The sequence below is a fragment of the Sus scrofa genome, chromosome 1, assembly GCF_054392235.1.
Source record: "Sus scrofa isolate SSC_HxYL_T2T_F1_AM1 chromosome 1, Sscrofa_HxYL_maternal_Yorkshire_Landrace_v2.0, whole genome shotgun sequence".
NCBI lineage: Eukaryota > Metazoa > Chordata > Mammalia > Artiodactyla > Suidae > Sus > Sus scrofa.
Window position 1 is genome coordinate 107,071,098 of NC_139383.1, and position 12,743 is coordinate 107,083,840.

General features: G+C 48.7%; 1 protein-coding gene across 1 annotated transcript in view; it reads right to left on the bottom strand.

Annotated features, from left to right (window-relative positions):
- ZBTB7C (zinc finger and BTB domain containing 7C) overlaps positions 1–12,743 on the bottom strand; it is a 405,029-nt gene that overhangs the window by 131,381 nt on the left and 260,905 nt on the right. The gene's annotated exons all lie outside the window — the stretch shown is intronic.

The window sequence follows — 12,743 nt, forward strand, 5'->3', positions numbered from 1 at the left end:
TTAGGTGCTCAAACATTTCCTTAAATTTTGAGGAAAACAGAGAAAACTCAACCGGCTGAAGCATGAAGGTGACACCCAGCCTCTTCCATCACGGCCCCCAGCTTCCTGTCTAATGACAGACCCAGTCTTCACTATTTTGAAGTCCCCGGCCTGTACTGCTATCCCATGGACATCATTGTAATCGTATGGCTCCATCACTTTGATCTTCAGATCATATTTTATGAAGACATGTTAAAATGCCATGTGCAAGAATGATTCATCACCATTGAGCAGCGAGGACAGAGAGGGAGCCACGATCAAATGTAAGCTAGGCTTATATGGTCACAAAGTTTTTCCAAATCTGCTGGTGGCCAGTGCTGCACACATTCCTGCCCCTGGGTGTGAGTGAGGGCAGACCCATCCCCCCACACCCATCTCCTGACCAGACACCCAATTTCTTCAAGCACACAGAGTTGATGCAGAGAAGCTGAGCCCTGTGGCTGACTGGCCTTTGGCTGCCCTGTCCAGTGGGAGCTGGAGAAGAAGGCTGAAGGCTGGGTACTCAGAGCCCACCTCCCACCACTCAGGTGCTTCAGGAGAGCAGCTGGAGCTTGTCCTGACCCAGGGTGGGAACCTCTGAGGGGAGGTGCAGGCTAAGCACGGGGAGCCTGGGGCCTGGAATTGTTCTCACCAGGGACGTGAGGGGAAAATGCCAGGCCTGGCTGGCCGAAAAACAGACAGGGTGAGTGAGCTCAGGCCTGAGTGCCCTGGGGCTGCCAGGGCCTCACCCTCCTCTCAGATCTTATTGGTGACACAGACAGACACCCATGGGAGGAGGAGGGCAGGCCAAGCTTCAGCAGACCAGCTGGGGCTGGGTGACTGTGCCTGTCACCCCCAGAGCTGGCTGGGCATCCAGGGAGGAGGACTTGGCCGGGACCTGGCCAAGGGGGGCAGTGGTGGGAAAGGGGCCGTGCTGCCAGCCAGGGAGCCAGCTTCCCTCCTCCTTCCCTCCCCCTCCCCCCTCCCTTCCATCCATCCTTCCTTCCTCCCTCTTCTCTCCTTGTCTTTTCCTTCTTTACCTCCCTTCCTCCTTCCTATAAGAGGTATGGGCCTTTCTATGGCTCCCATTCCTTAGGCTTTGGCTATAAAGTGAACACAGGGACATGTCACGTCTCAGTCCTCAGGAGCTGACCTAGTAGGGAAAGACAGTAAGCAGATAACCATCTACCATGAAGTCAGCTGGGTGAGGTCAAGTCTTTGGCCTTCACCCCTTCATTGTCTCCACAGCCTGTCACCTCATTCGCTCCCACCCCGAGGGGACCGGGAGAGCAGGATGCAGAGCTCCCTCGGAGAGTGAGGAAATGGGGTTGAGGGTGGGAAGGTGACTTGCACAAGGTCACACCAGGTGCAGGTGTGAAGCCGCAGCGTGGAACCCTGGCTGCCTGACTCCTTGCCCTGTGCTCCCAGGGCCATCCTCCCAGCACAGTTGCCCAGACTTACCTGCCAGTCAAGGGCAGGACCTAACTAACTCCGTGCATCCCGAGTTACCTTTTTTTTCAGGGGGTACAAATACACAAAGAGGGAAAAAAAGGAAAAGAAGAAGAAAAGGAAGGAAGGAAAGAGAGGGAAAGAAAGAGAGAGAGAGAAAAAGGACGAAAGAAAGAGAGAGAGAGAGAAAGAAAGGAAGGAAGAAAGAAAGAAAGAAAAGAAAAGAAGAGAGGGGAGAGGGAGGGAGGATGGAAGGAAGGAAGAAAAAAGAAAAGAAAAGATAAGAAAAGAGAAAAGGAACTCAATCTAGGCAAACAACAACCTTACCTAATTTTTTTTTTTCTTTTTTGGTCTTTTTAGGGCATATGAAGGTTCCCAGGCTAGGGGTCAAATTGGAGCTGCAGCTGCCAGCCTACATCATAGCCACAGGAATGCCAGATCAAGCTGTGTCTGCAACACAGCTCATGCCACAGCTCATGGCAACACCAGATCCTTAACCCACTGAGTGAGGCCAGGGATCAAACCCGCGTCCTCATGGATACTAGTCAGGTTCATTACGACTGAGCCACAAGGGGAACTCATACCTTATCTAATATTAAATGACGCTTGCAAGATAGACCCTTCTGGGTCTAGACAGCCTGGGAGCAGAGGTCCAGCAATGCCAGCTACAAACTCTGGCCTTTGCTCAAGTTCCCTTGGGTAGATATTGTGAAGGTTGTCCTATCCTTCCGGGGTCCCTGCAAGTGTGTGAGGCCCTTTTACCCAGCCAGCATGCTGGTACCCTTGGACATCGCCTGGGTGCCCACCTTATCCCTTTACTGGTGTTTGACCAGGAGGAGGAAGGGTGGTGACAGGAATGAGGAAGATGAGGCAGGGCTCTGGGTATGTGCGGGTGTGCTTGTGTGGCTGTGCTATAGGTGGAGGTCGGTGAGCAGAGGTTGGCAGCTGGGCTGGGTGGCTAACTGCTCTCTGGGGAGGGGGTATGCACCCACCCCTTCTCTGTTGGATGAAGCAGTGAGCAGGGCTCCAATACCCTCCAGTTAAGAGTCTGGCCCCAGGGAGCCTGGGCGGAGATTGGCCTCACTCCTCCGCTCCCCTCGTGCTGGTCAGTGTGCCATTGCGGGGGTCACTGAGAATGGCTAGGACAGCCCACGAGCCTTCCTGAGGGCCAGACAAGCCAGCCAGGCTGGAGGGTCAGCCCAGGGACCTTCACTCACTGAAGCTGCAGTTTTCATTAAGGTCAAGGGTAGGCTTGTAGGATGAACGAGGCAGAACTGAACGGTCATGATGGAGATCAAAACAAGGGCCTTGGCCTCCTACAAGGACCACATCAAAGGAAAGACTCACTGTTAACCCCCAAGGACAGAAAAATAATTATAATTATAATAGCTGCAAGCATTTTGCTATAAGAGCTTGGCAGGCACTATTTCTTTTAATCTTCAACGATAATCTTACAAAGTCTATACCTTATGATTCCCCTTTTACAGAATGGCAGCTCAGAGCCAGGATTTGAACCTAGGTCACAATAACCACATTTAAAAGTCACTTTTAATATCCCTAAACTGCATAAGGTAGCTCAGAATGTTTTTGGACTTTGAAAGGACTGGGAGAAGCCAGAGGGGGACAGAGGTAAGACCCATTCATCATAACAGGGGTAAAACATTAGAGCAGGCCCTCAACTGAGGCTTTCCAGGCTGTTTGGGACATCTCGAGGCCAAGTAGAAATAGGCATCTGTCCAGCAGAGTTAGCAGGCTGGCCTAGCAATGAGCTCAGGACAAATAAAGCCCTTGAAGAAGAAGCAGGTGCAACAGCCTGGACTGTATGTTGTTCAGGAATATGGGCTGAATGATGGGAACGTGATGATGTTGCTCAGAATGTGGATTTCCAGGAGTTCCCGTCGTGGCGCAGTGGTTAATGAATCTGACTAGGAACCATGAGGTTGCAGGTTCGATCCCTGCCCTTGCTCAGTTGGTTAACGATCTGGCGTTGCCGTGAGCTGTGCTGTAGGTTGCAGACACGGCTCGGATCCTGCGTTGCTGTGGCTCTGGCGTAGGCTGGCAGCTACAGCTCTGATTAGACCCCTAGCGTGGGAACCTCCATATGCGGTGGCCCAAGAAATGGCAAAAAGACAAAAAAAAAAAAAAAAAGAATGTGGATTTCCAATCTTCTGCTAGAATCTAGACAGATGGTTGCCATGCAGAGGCCTAGGCCCCACCTCAGGCCCATTGAATCAGAAACAGAACCTCAAGTCTCCATGTTCCCAGACTTCCTGTAGGGGATGCATGCTAATGTGGCAGAAGCAGAGGTGATTGGACTTGCTGGTGAGTGGCCCCTGGTTGAGAGTCAGTGTCACTGTCATTTACCGAGGTCTTTTAGGTGCGGGCTGGGGGTGGGAGGTGGGAAGCAGGAATCGCACCTTAAGCATATTCTCTACATCAACCATTTTTTATAGCTACATAGAGCGCCAGCGAGTGGACATAACACTACATGCTGAACCATTCTCTACTCTTGGACACCTGGGGCTTTTCCATATTACAGATAATACTAACATCCTTATGACTATTTCCCACATATTTTTTGTTTTGTTTTGTTTTGTCGCGCTTTTTTTTAGGGCTGCACCTGTGGCATATGGAGATTCCCAGGCTAGGGGTCTAATCAGAGCTATAGCTGCCGGCCTACACCACAGCCACAGCAACACCAGATCCGAGCTGTGTCTGCGACCTACACCAGAGCTCATGGCAACACCAGATCCTTAACCACTGAGCCAGGCTAGGGATCGAACCTGCAACCTCATGGTTTCTAGTTGGATTTGTTTCTGCTGCACCATGATGGGAACTCCCCCCATGTTTTGGATTACTGTCTTAGATTCTCAGAAAAAGGATGAAAAGTATATGAGCATTTTCATGGCTCCTAACATATAAAACTGCATTTTCCAAATTGCATTTTCCAAAAAGGCTGCACATTTGGGCTGACACCTGCAATGTTCAAGAGTGTCCATTTCACCACAGTGCTGCCAGCATTTCCACCATCTCCTTTTAAAGATAAGGAGGTGAGGCTGGATTGCTGAAGTGACATGAGGCTGAAGCTACACTTAGTCAATGTCTCAGAGCTGGGATGAGAACCTGGGGATTTCTTATTCACTAACCAGGGTGCTTTGCTTCTGATGATTTTCTCAGTTTCCAACCAGGCAGGAGGGAAACATCAAGCCTGGCCCATTGGTCCCTCTCTCTCCCTCTCTCCCTGCCAGCTCTGACTTCAGCTGCACAAGGAGCTTACGTTTCAGTGCCATTCATTGCTTTTCTGCCTCTGAAGCTGGGGCCTCTCCTCTGATCAAGCTCCACACCCTCCATGAACCCTCTTCTGATCACTCAGAGGTCGTTACATACCTGAACTGTGGTTAGATGTAGAGACATGGGTGGGGAAGCAGTGGGACAAAGGCGAGGTGACAGTCAATGGGAGGGACAAAAGCCAGCCAGACTGGCCAGGGCAGTGGAAGATACACTGGGCAGGTGGGAAGGTGGCAGGGGCCTAGGGAGTTTGGGGTGGGGGGGCCTGAAGGCATTGCCTCCCAGTCATCTGCAGCTACTGGGACAGGGGCTATTTCCACAGGGAAGCTGGGCTCTAACCTCATCTTGTAACAGGGCATCTCGGTGGGCTTTAGAGGATCTTTAAACTCCCAGCTAGATCATATGTAAAGCAGTATGAGTATGTGAGCATCTTCCTTTTTCTGGAGAGACAGCCCAGATCATTCATCAGATTTTCAAAAATGTTTCTCACTCACCTTCTCCAAAGCTCAAAACATTAAGTTAAAATGAAAGGTAAAAATCAACTAGAAATATGAGCTGTTTGTTGTATGAGTTATATATGTATATATTTACCCGTGGTAAAAAGAGAGGAAATAATTATAGGTAGTCCTTTTCAAACAAGGAGATGATAGATAGATACATAGATAGATGATAGATAGATGATTGATGATAAATAGATGAAAGGTGATTGATCGTAAATACATGATAGATTGATAGATACGTGATGATCGATGATAAGTAGATGATAGGTGATTGATGATAAACAGATGATAGATAGGTGACGATAAATAGATGATAGATAGATGGTTAATAGATGATAAATAGATGACAGATGATTGATAGGTAGATAGATATTTGATAGATGATAGATGATTGATGGATGATAAATTGTAAATAGGTAAATAGACAAATGATTGATAGATGATAGATAGCTAGCTGATTGATGGATGATAAATACATAAGAGATGATTGCTAGATGATAGGTAGATGCTAGATGATTGAGAGACAGAACAGATGTACATTTAGCAGTTATAGTAAAGAGTCATTATTTGTGCCACCTAAGATTTCTTCTTTTCCCCTGCATGACAGGGAGCAAGCAGAGCTGGGAGGAGCTGGTAAACCTGGTGCTGAAGTATTCAGATCACTGCCCTCCAAGGATGATCAGAGGTAAAGATAAAGGCTTCATGAATTGATGAAGTCAGTGGGAAAACGGGATTTGGTTTCACAACTCTTCCAGAGCCATGATTGCGTAAGATGGGACACACTTGAAAACAATCCCAGCCATCCCGTCTCAAGCACGTAGTGGGTGTCAGGTCCTGTGCTGAGTGCTTTGCAAGTATTATCTTGTTTACTTCTCAGCGGCCCTGGTGCTCTGGGCTGTACTATACCTCCTATTTTACAAGAGAGGAAACAGAGCTCCAGGGATGTGAAGCCACCAGCCCCAAGCAAGCAGCTGCAAAAGGAACAGTGGGGACGGGAAGTCAGGCGGGCTGGGTCCTGGAGCTGGAGCTCAATACAGCCCTGGAGAGCAGTTGTGTCAAGTGGTCAGTAATCAATCCTATCTCTGTCTTCTACAAAAGGGCTGGACCCTGAATAGCCTGGCTCCCCCTGTTCTCTTTGCCGTTAAAGGGATAATTTAATGAATATACTTGAAATTATCCATACTTGTTAAAAAAAAAAAAAGTGATAGTAGTAGTACTTAGAGTAATATCTCCCATTTATTGAGCATGTGAATCTGACAAAGGTTGTATAGTCGTTTTTGTAACTCCATCCTTACAACAAGCCTGCAAGATGAGTATCGGTGGGTTTATTTTACAGATAGCAGTGCCGAGGTCCAAGGACATTTAGATCACCTGCCTGAGGTCATCTAGTGAGTAGAGGGGAGGGAGGCTGGACTGCATCCTGGCTCTTTCTGCTTCTGTCTCCTGCTGGGTAATGCAGGGCACAAAGGTGCAGGGCTTGGCTTTCTTGTTGGGGCTCACCTGATGCTTGGGGCATGGAAAAGACCCAGAGGCTCACTGCCATGGTCAAAGGAAAGGAAGGAAGGAAAGAAAGGGAGATGGGAGGGAGGGATGGAAGGACAGAGGAGGAAGGAAGAAAGAAGGAAAGAAGAGAGGAAGGGACCATGGACAGGTGCACAGGCTGTGTGTCCAGCAGCACCAAGATACTGATGAACGACCCAGACTCAGAGCTGCAATTTCAAAAGCCCTGCCAGAAATGGGCAGCGGCCACTGGCCACAGTGAAGGAACAAGTCCTCCCCTGCTTCACTCTTTCCAAGACACAATCAGAGTCATGGCCCAAATTCTTTTTGGAATTTGGCTACAGTCTTAGAAGCCAAAGCTCACAGCCCCATAAAATGTTCATGGTCAAGGTAGGAGCTCTTTCCTCTGATTAAACTCAGTGGTCCTTTTATTTAGCTCCTCCCCTCTCTTGGGTTGTGATCTTGATTCTCGAAGCCCTAGGGCCTGGGAGGCATGAAATGCAGGAGGCAAGAGAGATGACCAGCTCCTAGGATGAGACTAGGAGGGTGTGATGGACGTGGTCACAGCTGGGAGAAACTGGCCGGAGAACTGTGCAAGTCCTGTCAAGACCAGAGGCTAAAGCTGGACACAGGATCTGAGAGGCCCATGGGGCGAAGCTTGCAGCCAGTGTCCCAGGTAAACAAGCAGGGGTCCGGGCAGGCGTGACACTGGCTTGAGCAGGTACCACCAGGGGTTGGGAGTCCCTCTGAACAGCCAGGAGAAACCAGTTGGATCCCAGTCCCTGATGGGCTGAGGCGACCCCCTCACAAATGACCCAGTGAGCCTCTCTTCTGGGTGGGGTGGTGCTCTATCTGTACTCAGGGTCCTGGGACTATTTCTAGGGCAGGATGAGAGCTGAGCTTGATCAGGGAGAGGGGACCTCCAGGAGGCTGCAGCCAGTGTCTGTGTTCCGGAAGCCAGGCTGTCTTCCATGCAGGTCTCTAAAATCCAACCCATTCACTTCTTCTTCATTTTTTTAAAAATAAGTATAAGCTTTATTATTTATTTATTTATGCTTTTTAGGGCCACACCCACAGCATATGGACGTTCCCAGGCTAGGGGTTGAGTCAGAGCTCAACCCCTAGCCTGGGAGCCACAGCAACGCCAGATCCGAGCTGTATCTGCGACCTACATCACAGCTCATGGCAACACCGGATCCTTAACACACTGATCGAGGCCAGGGATCGAACCCGCAACCTCATGGTTCCTAGTCAGATTCATTTCTGCTGAGCCACGACGGGAAATCCTTTTTTTTTTTTTTTTTTTTAATTTTTGGCTGCCCCACGGCATATAGAGTTCCCAGGCCAGGGATCAGATCCTACCCATAGTTGTGATCTACACCGTAGCTGTGGCAATGCCAGATCCTTAACACACTGAGCTGGCCCAGGGGTCAGACTTTCGTACCTGTGCTCCAGAGATGCCACCAATCCCATTGCTCCACAGCAGGAACTACCCCGTCCACTTCTCAGAGCATCCGCTCCCCTCCTCTACTGTCCTTTGGGGCCTCTCATTTTCTTTCATTTCAAAGAATAAAGCTTTGTGTTTCTTTCTTTCTTTTCCTTTTTTATTGGCCACGCCCACAGCATGCAGACATTCCCAGGCGAGAGATCAACCCCACATCACAGCAGTGACCCAGCCACTGCAGAGACAACGCCGGATCCTTAACCACTAGGCTACCAGGGAACTCCAAAACTTTGTGTTTCTTGATCTTGAAAGTAATATACCTGCATTGACAAAAACCTTCTTGTGTTGAGGATTCTATTGCAAAAGGAGATTTTCACCCTGTTTCCCTCACTAGCCATTTTATGGTGAGCATTTTTCCCTGGGGCACTTGCCCAGCCCCCAACCCTATGTTACTCGCCACCTCATCTCAAGTCTTACCCGCAGGTGCCTCTGGCTGGCATCTGTATACTCAGATTAAGCAAGCCATGCTGTCACTACTATATGCCCGGGTCTTCATGGGAACGGCTTAAACAATCTGAAAAAGTTTGCATAACAGAAGCCAGAGAAATCCTCCCCTGGCAGTGCCAGCCATCAGCCAGTTACCTCCTGGAAAGGGCCAATACAAAACTCTACCCAAACAACAAGGTCCGATTGTGCGGCACTAAGAATATCTCAGGTATTCAATATCCTGAGATAAACCATAATGGTAAAGAACATCAAAAAGAATGGATATGTATGTATAACAATCACTTTGCTGTACAGCAAAAAAGGACACAGCATTGTAAATCAACTACACTTCAAGACAAACAAACAAGAAAAACCTCAACCCAATATTGGTCCCATGTAAGTTTGAAACTAGCAAACCAAATATGTTAGCATTGTGCATAAAACAAGAGCAAATAGGCCCCTGAGTGACAATGTGCCTCAGGGTATGGGTGTTAGAGCATGCACAGGTGACTTCTCTTGGTGGTTCAACATTGTCTTATTTTCCTTTCAGATTCTTGGCTGTGCCCCAGACAGGGGAGGTAGGCAAATAAATGAGGTTTCCTTGCACCTCTGATGTTCTTTATTATGTTACATGGGCTTCATTTCTTGGAAACATTGAATTATTTCCTTCTGGATGCTGTAATATTTTCACAGCGTGGTCATCTCGTGGGGGGACGAGGGTGCTCCTAGGTTCCAGGTTTTGCTCCTCTGACCAGGCTGAGAACCACTGGCTTAGTGCAAACAGGGCTGTACTAGAAAAACCAGATTTTTAGATCTTTCTTTATCTTGAATTGAGCTGCATGATTCTAACACGTTTGCAAACAGAAACGTACTCAGACTGTCAGGGCTTACAAGGCTCCTCAGAGCCCCTACAGACCCACACCCTCCCTTTACCCCCGAAGGAAACTGGGTGTGTCCAAGGTTACAAAAGAAGCTTTGGCTCATCAGCAAATACCTCCTCCATGGGAGACTTTATGAAATGATTAACAATGGCATTCTGTGTAGGAATGTGTGCATGTACAACCCACCTCGTTCAGAAGGATTTGAGCCAGCTTACAACTATGCCTACAGTTAAGGTAAACACACATAAAAAGGAAGGAAGAAAAATGGGGCACAAGGCAAGTAAGAGCACAGATGGAGCCAGGCTTGAGATGAACCCTAGCAGGGCCTGTGTGCTTACTCCAGCATGGCACTAGATTTGGTACCGAGATGCCCAGCGGTCAAGGGTAGTGGGAAATATGCCAGGTCTATGGGGCTCAGTTTTCTTGTTCTCTAGGACTTGCCACTTCCCTCTCTAGGCATCAGTTTTCCAATCTGTCAAATGGACAGATCCTGCTTGTAGGCTCTTCATGAAAAGCAAGTTAAATCACATATTAGAAGAAAGTACTTGAAAAATACAGTGTACAAAAAGGCTGGTTGCTTTACTTTATCTTCTCATTGCTTCCTTGGAATGAATTAAACATTGCTCATTTTACATTGGCTGGTGTGAACCCCAGATTTAAGCTACTATAGTAGTTAGTCACAGTTAATTCTATATGTAGTCTTTTTTTTTTTTTTTTGGTTTGTTTGTTTTGGTTTTTTGGTCTTTTTAGGGCTGTACCCCAGGCATATGGAAGTTCCCAGACTAAGGGTCAATTGGAGCTGTAGCTGCTGGCCTACACCACAGTCACAGCCATGCCAGATCTGAGCCACATCTTTGACCTGCACCATAGCTCACGGCAATGCTGGATCTTTAACCCACTGAGCTAGGCCAGGGATCGGACCTGAGTCCTCATGGATACTAGTTGGATTCATTACTGCTGAGCCACAACGGGAACTCCATATGTGTGTTCTTAAGAACATCAAGCACTGTCCAAACACTGGATGAGAAGCATTATAAGATGTTCTGAGCTACAATTAAGGCGACTTCTACCACCATATCTTTTCCCCTTTCTTTGCTTTTATAGGGAAGAATTAAGATACCTAGACGCAGTAGAGAATGTAAAATTCTAACATGACATTCAGGTGCCCCCTAGAGCATTCCTGTTTCCTGGTGCAGGAGTGTTGTTGGGTAATGAAGAGCAGAGAGCAGAGCTGAGCAAGGGGAGAGTAGGCCCCTTTAGGGGTCTTTCCAGCTGCCTTTTGGCAGGCACTGTCCCTACCTGTCACTCAGAGGGTTTCCCCAGCCTTATGTGTTGGTGTAGTTGGAATAAGGCATCCTCTGAACACAGGCTGGAATTTTAGCTAGAAGTTAACTAGGGGTCAGGAATGGGCATGCTGGGCTTCTAAGAGGTGGGAGGGGGCAAAGGAGCCACTGAGTCTAAGCAAGCAGAGCTTTGCTCAGCTGGCATCCCCCATATGGCTCTTGCCTGAGATAATAAACTGGGGGTACTCACTGAGAAGGGCTTTTCAATAAATAAGAGCATGCATAGCAAAAGAATCATATAAACACCATCATCATGGAAATATTAAATAACATAGAGACAAGATGTCTAGTTTGGAATCAGACACGAGAAGGCCACTCGGACAAAGGTGGTCCAGCATTCTCCTTGGGAAATCATTGGTCCCCTGCCAGAGTCTGCTGACCCCGAAGGAGGACAAGCACTGGGATGAAACAGCCTCCAATGGGACGTGGTCACATGAGAACCTGTCTTCCTGTCCACAGAGCCCTTCATATGTCTCACAGTTACTATTTGAAGGATTCATATCATGATCCCCATTTTATAGATGAGGAAAGGGAGAGCTGGACTGGTATAAGAGAAAATGTCCCGATAAGAAGGTAGAAAGGAGAGACTCCGGCCATGATGACTAAGCAAAGTCTAGCCAATTGTCCCTAACCACCCCTCCCCCACCCATCTGCTTCTGTAAAGTTGCTTCCACAATTATATTCCTGCCTGTTCTCACTCTGGTCCGACCAGCCAAGCACGGACCCAGAACAGCTAGCCCATAAAAGCCTTGTGAAACCCTTCTTTGGGGCTCAGGCTCGGAAGAGCGATCTCCTCTGAGCCCGCCGGCGTAATAAACCTGAGTTCTCCAACTCTCTGAGTGCTTGCTTGGTTTCTCACCCGGTAAAAGAGCTGACACACTGCAGCCACAGGGCTGTCGCTAGAGATGATACACTGCAGCCGCGGGGCTGCTGGGCAGCTGCTGTAACACTGGTTGCAGTTACTGGTCCAAATGACAAGAATCTGGTTGTCCCGGCAGCAAGGCAGCCTGGAGTCCTAGCTGAGAGCATCAATCCTGGAGCCAGCCTCTGAATCCTGGCCCTTCCATCACTCCTTCCTTGACCTTAGGCAAGTTCTCGAGCCTTTCTGCCTCAGTTTCCTCATTTGCAAAGGCTGTTAGGTAGGCTACCTGAGTCAGCATTTACAGGGTGCTCAGAAGAGCCCCTGATACATATAAAGTGCCACCTAAGCATGTCAAACACATCAACTCCCAGCTCAAGGCCCACCTCTATGGCGATGCCCAAACCAAAACAGATCCATATGGCAGGATCCTAAGTGTGTGTGCCCTGAGATGAACCCTGGCAAGGCCTGTGTGGTTAATCCAACATGGCCCTAGATTTGGTACCAAGATGCCCAGTGATCAAGGGTAGGGGGAAATACGCCAGCTCTAAGGGGCTCAGCTTTCTTGTGTGCTTGGTATCCCACTCAAGGTTAGCAGAGAGGTGGCATGGGGTGGAGAGAGGGGTGAGAGTGGAGGGCAGGCGGGAAGCAGACAACTGGCAAGCTTCTCCTGCACTCCAGGGACAGTCCTGCTTCCTCTCCCTTCGAGGACTTTGCCAAGGAGGAACACACAGGCTCGATAAACCTGTGCCAAGCAGGAACAAGATGGTATCTGTGCCCAAGATGCTGACAAGTTCAGGATGCCCAAGTTCCCACTGGGGACATACACCAGCTCCCTGCTCCAGCCTTCCTTCTCCTCTTTGCTTTGGTGGATTTGTTTTTGTTGCTACCAAGGGCACCCAACAGAAACGACGGGTGGTTTGCCTTTGGGGAGGGCTGCGCAAGTGTTAGGCAAACAAGTTCTGGCGAGCTTTC